This window comes from Gopherus flavomarginatus, chromosome 16, assembly GCF_025201925.1.
Source record: "Gopherus flavomarginatus isolate rGopFla2 chromosome 16, rGopFla2.mat.asm, whole genome shotgun sequence".
Taxonomy (NCBI): domain Eukaryota; kingdom Metazoa; phylum Chordata; order Testudines; family Testudinidae; genus Gopherus; species Gopherus flavomarginatus.
In genome coordinates this window covers 10,274,550-10,286,187 of record NC_066632.1, presented here as the reverse complement: position 1 = coordinate 10,286,187, position 11,638 = coordinate 10,274,550, and the positions used below count along the sequence as shown (strand labels likewise).

Here is an 11,638-nt window from a genome sequence, read left to right as displayed (position 1 = left end):
TCCCCCTCTCCGGTGTGCAGGAGGGCGGGGAGCATCTCTCCCTCCCACTCAGCCCCAGGGGGCTGGTTACAGGTAGCCAGGTATCCTGAGCCCAGCAGCCCCTCCCCTCTGCCAGCCACGTCATTTGCATTTTCACTGACCATTTCCGTCTTACCCAATTGGTTCCCTGGATTTGAATTCAAACCCTCTCCGTTACAGGAGCAGGGCCTGGATCCTGTCCCAAAGAGACACAGTCACCCCCCAACAGGGCCTCCCAGCCAATATCCTGGAGAACCCAAACAACCAGCCAGCCAGACCCCTCCTGGGTCTGCATAGGGATCCAGGCCATATGCAGGACGGGGGGCTTCACCCTGGGGACCTTCATCCAGGTCCCACAGCCCCTCAGCATCTGCGGCTGCACCACCACAGCTCTCTCTTTCCCAGGGTCTTGCCACCCCAGGCGTGTTTCCCCACTGACCCTTGGGCAGCCCCCTATGTCTCTCTGCTCCACTATCCCCAGTCCATGGTGCTGCTGCTTCTCCTGCAGCTTTTCCTCAGGCTCTTGCTCTCACAATCCTCTCGCACTCTCAGGCTCTGCTTCCATCCCATACGTCTTCGATCCCCTGATGGGGAACCCAATCGTGAAAACCATCATCTATTTGGAGACCAGACTCTCGGGGATGTCTGGCTGCGGCTCCAGCTGCTCCCAGATTCTTTTGTAGCCCCATCTGGGTCAGGAATCTGCTCCTCAGACGTGTCCTTCTCCTCCCACTCACGATTAACTGTGCCTTGGTGAACTTCCCCGTGAGTAACCCTCTTTGTGTACAGGATCACAATGTCCTTCTCAAGGAGATGGTGATAGGCCATCACCTCACCATTCCCAAGTGGCTCTGGATTGACAGGTCTGTGTGCTCTTGGCTCCCCCATGGTTTCCAGGAAGAACCCCTGGTGTGGGAGCCCCTTCTCGTGGTCACCCCCTCTTTGCCAGGGTCGAGCTGCAGACTCCTCTGCCCTCACATCATAGCAAAGGAGCTTTCTAGAAAGTTGGAAGAAACTATGAAAGAGGAGAAGAGACATCATGGCTTGGCGTGTCTCCCCCAGAAATCAACAGCTGGAAACACACCTGGATGACAAAACTGATTCATAAATCAGAAAATAATAATAATAATACATTCAAACCAAAGTCCCCAAATGGCTAGTACTGGTTTTTCAGCTGAAGATTTTCAGTTTGGGGAATTTTCTTTTCCCAATCAGAGCTTACCAAGGGAATCAGGGAGAAAATGTTTGAGTTGCCTCCTTCAGAACAGCTTAGCCTAGACACTCTAGCTGTGGGTCACTGTCATGGCCTTGCTGAGAACTGGGGTATTTTAATAATTTGAGGAGGTCTCAGGGTGTTTGGAGGAGATTATGAGGCTGTTACGTTTTGAGATAAAAGCTAAGACATACAGGACTAGAGAATTTTATTTTTAGAAATGTGAGATTTAGACATTTTGTTTAAAGCAAGGGGGTTTCTGAGCAGGCTTTTGTTTGCAGGGGAGATGGTTGTTTAGAAAGGAGGAGTGAAGACTAAACACATCCAATGAAGATGAGATTTGAAGCCATGCGTGCAGAGCACAATGGATTAGCACTCTATTGCCTTAACCACTCAGTCACCTCAGCTGAGATGTCAGGAAATGGACAAGATGAGAAATCTAAGGCCAGCAGAGACAGGGACACTAAGGTGTTTTTAAATACTAAGTGGAAGCAGGGGCTGAATGAGCTCCCCCCTCACACCTAGTGACCAGCTGTGGGAAAGGCTTCAGGAACAGACCGTGTTTGCATAGACACACCTACTCTGCCTAGGTATGCAGCATCATGGGGCTGCTTTCCCAAAATGACCAGTTTTGGCTGGTGGTGGGTTACAAATCACTTTAGGATTGAATGGAATGAAATGTTATTATCCTTCCTGTATGATTGAAGGGCAGCAGAACATACCTAGTCCGTCCTGATGGAGGGGTGGGTGGGTGGATGAGGAATAGCTTTTATTGGACTTTGTAGAAGTGATTGAGGACATCACCCTAAACCAGTGGTCCCCAAACATTTCACACTGTGCCCTCTTAACCATGGCGGTGGACCCTTGGAAGCCGCAATCAAGAACCGAGGCTGGTAGTGGGGCTATTGCTTGCTGGAGAGAGAGGTGCAGACGGGTAAAGGGGTCAAGGCCAAGCTGGAAGCCAGAGCCCCAGGATAAGGGTGGGGTTGGGGAAGAGCTGGGACAGAGTGAGGCTGAATGGTGCTTCCTCCATGGGGGCTGGCCATGAGGTGCCCCCAAGAATGTTCCTTTGTGTCCCCCTAGGAGTCATGCCTCACATTTTGGGAACCACTGAACCCTACTTGCTAAGCAGGGCTAGTGATGCCAAAGCCCAGGGAAAGGAAGAACAAGTGCAGGTCCCCCAGCACTGGAACCATGTGAAGGGGCTGCAGAAGAGGGGCAGTGGCTGGTGGCACAGGGAGTTAAGGACAAAGGGGGCACAGGAGGGGACAAGATTAGGGATGAAGGAGGTGCAAGGGTTGGGCTTTCTGGAGCTAGCAGTAAAGGGGGAGTGGGGATCATTCAGGGGCAATGGGGAAGTGCCAAAGTACAAGTTTTGCCCAGGGCACCATTTTCCCTAATGCTGGTCTGAGCAAACAATTGGAAATAACCCTTCAGTGAGACCAGAACCATAGTGTAGAAAAGCCCCTTTGTTAAGTGGTTGTGGCTGAGTGCTTAGGGAGCTGGCTTAAAAAACAACAGGCATCTCTCTGTGGAGGTTTGATTCTTGCCTGCTAGGCAAGGTTGGTGTGTGGTGTCTGCATGGCTGTATTTTCAGTGTCTGATAACCCATGGTGCCACAGGGAGCCAAGTCTAGACACATTCAGAGGCTCTTTGCCAGGGTTTCTCAAACTTCCTTTCACTACAACCCCCTTCTGCTGAAAAACACCTTACTACATGGCCCTGGAAAGAGGGACCAAGCCCCTCCACACTGAGCAGAGGCAGAGGAGACAAAGCCTGAGCCCTGCCCCAGTTGGGGGAGGGCGAAAAGCAGAGCTTCAGGGATTCAGCCCTGGGTGGTGGGACTCAGACTTTTGGCTTCAGCCCCAGGCACCAACAAGTCTAATGCCAGCCCTGGCAACCCCATTAAACAGGGTCACATCTCACATTGGGGTCCTGACATAGTTTGAGAATCACTGCTCTATGCTGAGGGGAGGGAGTTTTCCTGTGGGTGTAGCTGATTCACTTCCCCAAGAGGTGGCAGCTATGTCAGTGGGAGAAGCTATATCGGTGGGTGTGCAAGTTGTGGTGTTTACCACATGTAAGAAGTTTAATAAAACCTCATTTTTAAAACCATCTGTGGTCTGGGAATGGTGAAGGACGTTGATGAAGCAGGGTTTGTCCTTCAAAGTCCTGGAGATCACGATTCCATGCACCTGTTGTCATGAGGATACAGCTCAGTGGTAGAGTGTTTGTTTGCAGCTCATGTGGTCCTCACTTCAAACCCCAGTGTTCTTCTATAACTTTCTTTCTTTTTTTTAAAAAAAAAGGAAAACATTTTCATTTCCATTCTCCATTATGTTCAGGAACTCCACTATATGGGGGGCTTGATATGAATGTAAACATTCAACATTTCACTGTTCAAATGCATAAAAACATAGCGAAGCTGTCCATCAGCTGAAATCAGTTCCAATCCTCTTAGTGTCTAGTTTATGTTTTCATCAATTAAATAAAGGTATCATATGAATGTGCATTTGCAGATCCCTCTTCTCCAGGAGCTATGTTGTGCAGAAGAACAAGAACCACATCCAGTTGGGGTTCAGGATTCTGATGAGCAAAGAGCCAACAAATGTTCTGAGGGCTGGAGAAAAATGCCTTCTAGTGAGCTATTGAACGAGCTCAACCTGTTTAGCTTATCAAAAGAAGATTGAAAGGTGACTTCATTGAAGTGTTGAAGGGCCTTAATGGAGAGAAAAGATTGGGTATGAAAGGGCTCTTTAGTCTAGCAGAGAAAGTCATAACAAGACCCAATGGCTGGAAGGTGAAAAGAGACAAATTCATATTACAAATAAGACACAAATATGCAACAGCGAGGATGATTCACCACAGGAACAAGCTACCAAGGAAAGTGGTGGATTTGAAATCTCCTGATATCATTTAATGAAAACTAGATGCCTTTGTGGAATGTGTTTGCCCCAAAAGTAGCTATTGTGTCATACAGGAGGCCTGCGCTATGCAGGGGGTCAGATTAGATGCTCTAATGGTCTCTTCTGGCCATAAAGTTGACTAATTTCTGAAAAACTGAGTGTAGTGCTGGGAGAAGCGCCTGATGTATTACTGTCTAGCCGGCTTGCTTCCTAGAACGAATGCTCCTTGAGTGGGGTGATCCACAGGGAGTAGCTCAAACCTCCAAAGTGCCTGGCCAGGAGCAGGACATTATCACAGCAAGGGAGGGGTGTGGCAGTGACATCACAGAGGACTTTTGCAGGACCTCACACTATTGGTCAAAGGTGGTGGGGAGGTGGTGACCTCACAGAAAGATGCAACATCAGCCAGGTAGGACAGGGGCGAAGGACCGGGGAAACCTCAGAGACCTCTGCGGCTTTGCTTCAGCAAGTCTCCTTCTCCAGGTCTCTCTTTGAGGACTGAGAGAGTATTCAGGTTCATGGACGTGAGCGCCAGGAGGAACCTCTTTTGAGTTTTCTCCTTCCCTTTTTGTGATTTTACTAGAAAACAGATGTCCCTGTTTAGAAGGTAAGAGCCTCCTCGAGGTTTGAAACCTGTTCAGTCTGATCTCTCTGTTGATAGCTGAAATCTAGGCATGGAAAATACACGTTTAAGGATGCAGAATTTTATTCTGCACCTGGGATTTTGTCCTTTAGAATCATTGGGACATTAGGGTTTGTCCTTTTTGTTTCACCTTTTCCTCCATCCATCCCTCCCTCCTTTCTCTTTGCCTCTTTCTTCTTTTGTCCTTTCACCTGTTCCCCTCCCAACACCAGGAGCGGTGTGTGTGTGTGTGTGTGTGTGTGTTGCGGGGAGTGCTCGGCAGCACACACTGTGGGAGGTCCACCCAGAAATGTGGAGCTGAAATAGTGCTCGGGCAGTGATCCCCACTGGTGACTTGGGGCATCCTTTGGGCTCTCTGGTGAAAACCCTCGGCCTCCTTTTCTCAGTCTCTACACTGATTGGCTGAGCAGGGGGTTATTGACAGGGAGGAGACTCAGGTCCTTGTTGCTCTCTTTGAAGACCAAGGAAATAAGTCAGAACCAGTTATATGTTTGATGAATTCTGCTGCTTCAGTGCATTAATAGTCTCTGAATAGTTCATGATTCTCTCTAACTTTGCAGTTCTCCTACAATACTTGCTGAATAATTACTGTGCAGTGTTGGTCTGCAGCTCATTTGAGAACACTTTACTAAAGGAAGTCAATGTCTGAAATTCAAGATCTGATGGTTAGTTTGAAAATCAGGGCTCTTGGGTCCTATTCCCAACTCTGCCACTGGCTGGCTGTGTGACCTAAGACAAGTCAATTCTCCTTTCTCAGCCTTAGCTTCTCCCTCTTTCAAGTACGGATAATAACGATCCGCTTCTACCTACCTCTTGGTGGGTGGAGGATGGGGATCCATTGGAGAGTGTCACTAGGGGTAGTGCACTATTACCTTTGCTCAGAGCAAATTATGACATAATAGACTAGCTGAAATAGTCTCTTTTATTTGTATTTTTTTTATTTTGAAATTGTTAAGAGCAGCAACTACTTAGCTCAGAGTGAAGCATCTTATCTCATGTTTGTAATCTAAGTGTCTCCTCTTTGTGTGCAATGAGGCAATTTAACACACTCTGACAAACAGGAGATGCTTTTGTTTTGTAACAAAATATTTTTGCAAAGAACTTTCATCCCATTTATTTTGATTTCGAGAAAGAAAGTGGTTTAGTCTGAATGGAATTTTCTGATAGAAATGGTTTCAATTAAATTTCTCCACCATCTCAATTCCTGAGCTCTATCCCTGCCTCTGGGGAATGGAGGTTTCCTGGTTGTTAGAACAGGAGTCAGGACCGGTGGCTTCTCTTTCTGGCTCTGCCACCCCCTTGCTGTGTAGGCCCTTGGGTAGGTCACTTCCCTTCTCTGGACCTCAGGCTCCTCCCCATCTGTCCAATGGGAACAGGGACAGTTCTCGAACTCTGGACAGTCCTTAGCCTGGGTGATATAAGGGGCGTTCAAACCCTCTGTGAAGGAGAAAGGGGAGTTTCCCGGTGTTTAGCACCAAGGAATTCTGAAGTTTGCTAAAATGTCTAGTCTGTGGAAACAAGAAATGGTTGGGGCAAAACTTTTTAACCACTGCCTTTTTTAAAGCCCATTCATGGATGTGTTTCCCTATTTCTCAGGTACCTGGGGTTCTTTGCCAGGAGGAGAGAAGAGGTTCCTGCCTCTGTTTTTGTGGCCTTAACAAACCAGGTGTTGTGCTCCAGTTCTCGTCTGAGATCCCTGAAGAAGAACATCTTCCCACCCTTCAACAAGACAGGACCTATCTTTATAAGGGAACAAAGAGAACTCTGAGACTTACTAGCTCGCCTCACTTCCATAGCTGGAGAGATACTGGAGTACATTCTTAAACTATCAGTTTGTCAGCAGCACCAACAGGATAGTTTGGTTCTTAGGACTAGTGAACATGGATTTGTCAAGAACAAATCATTCCAAACCAATCCTCTTTCCTTCTTCGGCAGGGTTCCGGACCTAGTGAAGGTGGGGTAGACAGTAGATGGGATCTAGCTTGGTGTTACTAAGGCTTTTGACACAGTCCCGTAGGACAGTCTCACAAGCAAACCAGGGAAATGTGGTCTAGATGCAATCAGTGTGATGTGGGTGCAGAGCTGGTTGAAAGCCCAGACTCCAAGAGCCCTTCTCCATATCTGGCTGTCCAACAGAGAGGATGTACCTGTTGGGTCTGGCAGGGATCAGTCCGGGGTCTGGTATTATTCAATATTTTCATTACTGATTTGGAAAATGGAGTGGAGAGCATGCTTCTAAAATTTGCAAATGACACCAAGCACTTTGGATCACAGGACTGGAATTCAAAATGCCCTTAACAAACTGGAGAATTGGTCTTCTTGAGCCAAACTCCATGGCTGGGCCCCTCTCTCTAGACTGGGATGAAGTGCAACCCCAGAGCCAAACACTCCTCCTCCTGGGCAGTGCGCTCCGTCCTTGAATGGTCAGATGCTGATTAGCACTGTCAGAGCAGCTTTGTCTGGGAGATTCCCAGCACTTATCAATAGCGGGAAAGTATGAAATCCCATCAATGGATCTCAGGAGTCCTGACTCCCAGTCCCCTGATCCAGTGTCTCCAGCGGAGCACACTCCCTCTCATAGACAGGGGGAGCGGCCATGAGGGCCTGCTTGTAATTGCCAGCTGTGGGAGGTAGTGTGCAGCAGTGATTAGCAAAGGGGCCTGGAAAGAAGGACTGCTGGGTGCCATCTATACTTCTGACACTTGGTGTGACCCTGAATCAGTAGCTTCCCCTCCCCAGGTTTGTTTCTCATGAGTAGGGTTGGGGTTGCAGTTCTGACAGCCCAGGGGGTTGGGAGGCTCCAGGAAGGTGTGTTAAGTGCTGGGATTTCAGGATCTCGGAGGCGCTGTCACCCCTGCACTAGGGTGATGTTCTGTACCCCCTGCTGCTGGCCAAGTTTCTCCTTTCCCTGGCAATAAGACAGACTTTTGTTTTCACAGCCAGCTGATCGCCCAGTGTCATCACCCTGCCTGCTGGCTGGGCAGGGTAACTCCTCAGGTCACCACCCTCCTCTCCAGCCTGTCTTGGGCTTGGAGAGTGAGGAGAAGGGCGAGGGATGACATTGAACATCCTCCATCCATCGCTTCATCACCAGAGCAAGTGAGTGGCATTAGGGCTCCATGGTGGCATCCCCTGTCTGTCTGGGGAGAGGCAGAAAGAGGGGGAGAGAATCTCTCCCAAAGGACATTAGTTTTGCAAACAGCCCCCAGAAGCCCCTCACTCTCAGACTCGGGAGGGGCTTCTCCAGAGCCGTCTCCAGCGTGTTTGGCAAGGTCCCAGCAATGGGGCTCCCAGCCCTTCCGTTGTGGGAGACTGTTCCCCAGGCTGAGAGTCTCTGAGCTGGGCCGGACCCGGGGAGCTGCTGAGCATGGAAATCAATGGGAAACGAAGGGGCCCTGGCCTTGCTATGTCTAGGGAGTTTGAAGTGGGGAATGGTTTCCCAGGAGAAGTCTGAACTCCTGAGTTCTGTTCCTTCTCTAGCCTGGGTGGGGAATGGGTGGGAGGAAGTGTGAGTGTGTCCTGGGCTGGCAGGAGGGAGCTGCTTGTCCAAAGTGACCAGTGGTCTTTGTGAGTGACCCCAGTGCTCGAAAAGGACGAGACTCCCCGGTTCTGGCAGCCCCAGGGATGACGAGGGGGAAGGTTGAGGGGGAGCAGATCATGCAATGAACTCCTGACAGTGTGTGTAGCTTGCACTCCCAGCTCCACCGTGGGGGGAGGAGGAGCTGCTCTGGCTGGGGCAAGGATGGGGAGAGACCAAACAAGTTGGTTAGTGAGAGGCTGCCTTGACCCCAGACTCACATCTGCTCCCCGCTCGGTTCCAGGATGGCCAGGCTCCTGAGGATGTTCAGGAAGAAGGCTCTGCAGGTGGCCCCAGAGCCTGTGGAAAGCAGCTGCCATCTTCCCCAGGAGCCGAGCGGCCCAACCGTCCCCAATGGTGGGGAAGGAGCTCACGGCCGGGACAGGAGGTGGAAGTGCCCAGCCTTCTGGAAGAGGAAACCTGCTCCCGGTGCAGGCGCCGAGGTGGGAGAGGCACCGTCAAGGCCAAAATGGAGCTGGGCCAGGATGCAGCTGGGCAAGCAGGACCCAGCCCTGGTGCAGAACCGGGCAGGGTGGTTCCGAGGCTTGTTGTGTGGGCAGCAGCAGCCCCAGGAGCCCAGCCCTGATTTCCAGCAGGAAGCATCGCCCTGCCCGGTCAGTGGGGACCTTCCAGCCTTCCCAGGGCAGGAGGTGGAGGATCCCTCTTCCAGCCCCAGCAGCTCGGCCCGCTTCCTGTGGGACAACAGCAGCACCTGGAACTTGGACAGCAGTGAGGCCGACAGACGCTTCTGCTTTATTCCAGGTGAGGAGCCTGGCTGGGCTCGGAGGGGTAAGGAAGGGGCTGTGAACACTCCGGGCCCAGGCCCTCGAGCAGTGCTATGGGGGTGGGTCTCCAGCTCAGGTGTTTGGCCTGAGCCACTGAACCCCACTGACACCAGATGCTGCCACTTTATTCCTTGATGCCGCATTGGGTCGGGGGGGAGTGTGGGAGGCACCTCCCAGGGAGTCCAGGATTGTGGGTGGAGGGGTCTCTTTGCTATGGACTCCTGAAGGACTTGGGGGCTGATGACACTGAGGCTACTTGGAATCAAATACATTTGAGATACAAGTACATAGCCCATATTCATAACTTCAAATACAAAAATGGAACGCACAGCCAGCCAAATTATAACCAGCAAATCATAACCTTGTCATAGACAGCTCACACGGCAACCTTTGCACAATATTTGCTGCACATATATAACAGTGGTGGCAACAATGATCCCTACGGTCCCAGTTCATATTAATAACGTCACAGAAGGCTATAGAGAAGTGGGAGAGAGGTGTCTTCCAGCCGGCGTGTCTCATCCATTTCCCCCTTGCCGCTTGGGCCGAGGTGGGAAGGGAGCGAAACATCCCCGGCTGAAGATTTTGCGCTCGACCTTGAAGATTAAGCCCAACCCCCCGGCATGGCTAGGTCTGGGTTGTCCTGGGCTCTGGGGGCAGAGGGCTGAGCTGGGAGAAGGGGCAGATGAGGGGATTTTGTTTCTGATAGATAAGGGCTTTGTCAGGAGAAAGCTGTAGGTCACATGCGCTGGGGGTGTCAGTGAGATTTGAGTTGGGGTAGCAGCAGCAGGGAAGCAGTGTGTGTGTGTATGGGGGGGATTCACTTGGTAAAAATGAAACTCCCAAGCCGCTCCCTTTGCTGGAGCAAAAGCCTTTCATTTATCTCCTCAACTCCCTTTCATGAAAATCTCCACCCCTCCCCTGGTGCTGAGAGACCCTCTTTACTCCCATGGAGATTTGTAATTCTTCTAACTCTTCCTTTGCCTTGTCCAAATTATTTTCCCAGAAAAATGATCAAGGACATTTCAAATGAGAAAAACAAACTAAACCAGAGAAACTCCCACCACACACAGTTTGGGTCAGAATTTTTCTACTGAAATTTGGAGATAATAAAACTCCTTCCTCTGTTAGCCAGAAACCAAAGCTAGACCTCCCCTGCTGTAGCTGTGACTTCTACCACCAAACCACCAATGCGCTGTCTCCTCTTGTGAGACATTTCTCTGCACAATACTGCAGCTAATCCAGTTATTGACTCCAGGAAACATTTCCTTAGCCTGGTTCCGTGTGTCACTGGTTTCTAAGCAAAGGTCAGTCCCTAGCCCTGTGGTCCGGACATCCTCATTCGCATCAGGCTTCAAGTTAAGAATAATTTCCTATTCCCGCTCTGTGGGAGGGGAGACTTTAAACGCGCTCTCTGTGCGACTGCACATGGCTAAGCAAAGAGAACAAACCCAAATCCCCCCTGTGCTTTGGGAGCCAGTTTTGTGGTGGGAATTCTGTAGTTCAGATGACTTCACACCTGGTCATTGTGATTCTTTACCAGTTTTCTCTGGCATTGCGGCACCTTTACACTTCGGCTGTGATGGCTGAGTGGTTAAGATGTTGGAGTTGAAATCCAATAGGGTTTCTTTACGCAGGTTCAAATCCTGCTCACAGCGAGGCCTGTGTTTTAGCCAGTACCTTATCCGAGCAATTCCCTGTGTACAACCCCGAGACACTCTGAAGTCTCTCCCCACCCCAAGTAAATCCTCTTCTGCTCCTTTCATAGAGATGCCTGCGACACCACCTTCCCCTGTGTCCCTGAGGTGTCAGGCAAACTCTCAGTGCCTGTAGCCTCTGCCACTCACCTAGTGCCCCATAGATCAGCCATAACCCTGGTTCTGCTCCTCTCTCTAGTGTGTGAAAGGAGCCAAGTCAGTGACTCCATGGGATTTGCCCGGACCCCTCTAGGGCCGCCCTGAAGGGAAGCACTGGCTATCACAGTGACAATACAACTGACCAGCATTGCGGGGGAGGCTGAGGGAGATCGGCACTCATCAGGTCTCTTCTCTCCCCCAAGGTGAGCCAGACACTGCTCTCTCCTGACTCTCACTCTAGCAGCTGGACACTAAGGAGCCATTTCCCCACAGCAAGTGCATTGAGTGCCCCTGTGGTGCTAGGGGGGGCCTGGCGCTGCTGCTGGCTCTGGGGCTGGCAGGGGGGTTGATGTCTGCACAGACTCTCAGCTGCCAGGCCGGAGGGGACACTTGAGACCTTACCAGACTGTCTCATTGAAGACGGGGGGTTGAAAGACCTATACAGACGCTCTCCAGAGCACGGAGCAACATCCGCCCATGCAGCCAGGCAATGAGCATTTCTCACAGCCTGGAGCCAAGGGTGAGGTGGCAGCTACTGTTCCAGCTCCTGGTGGACAGGCCCTGTCAGCTAACAGACTCTTCTTACTCACCACAGCTAAGGGCGCCGGGTTCCTCCAGTGGGGGTGTGAAGCAGCCATTC

General features: G+C 50.7%; 1 non-coding gene across 1 annotated transcript; it reads left to right on the top strand.

The window, feature by feature from the left end:
- The first annotated feature begins 10,718 nt into the window (after nucleotides 1-10,718).
- Nucleotides 10,719-10,800, top strand: TRNAS-UGA (transfer RNA serine (anticodon UGA)). Its single transcript has one exon. It is a non-coding gene; the product is annotated as a tRNA-Ser (tRNA).
- Nucleotides 10,801-11,638: the final 838 nt, after the last annotated feature.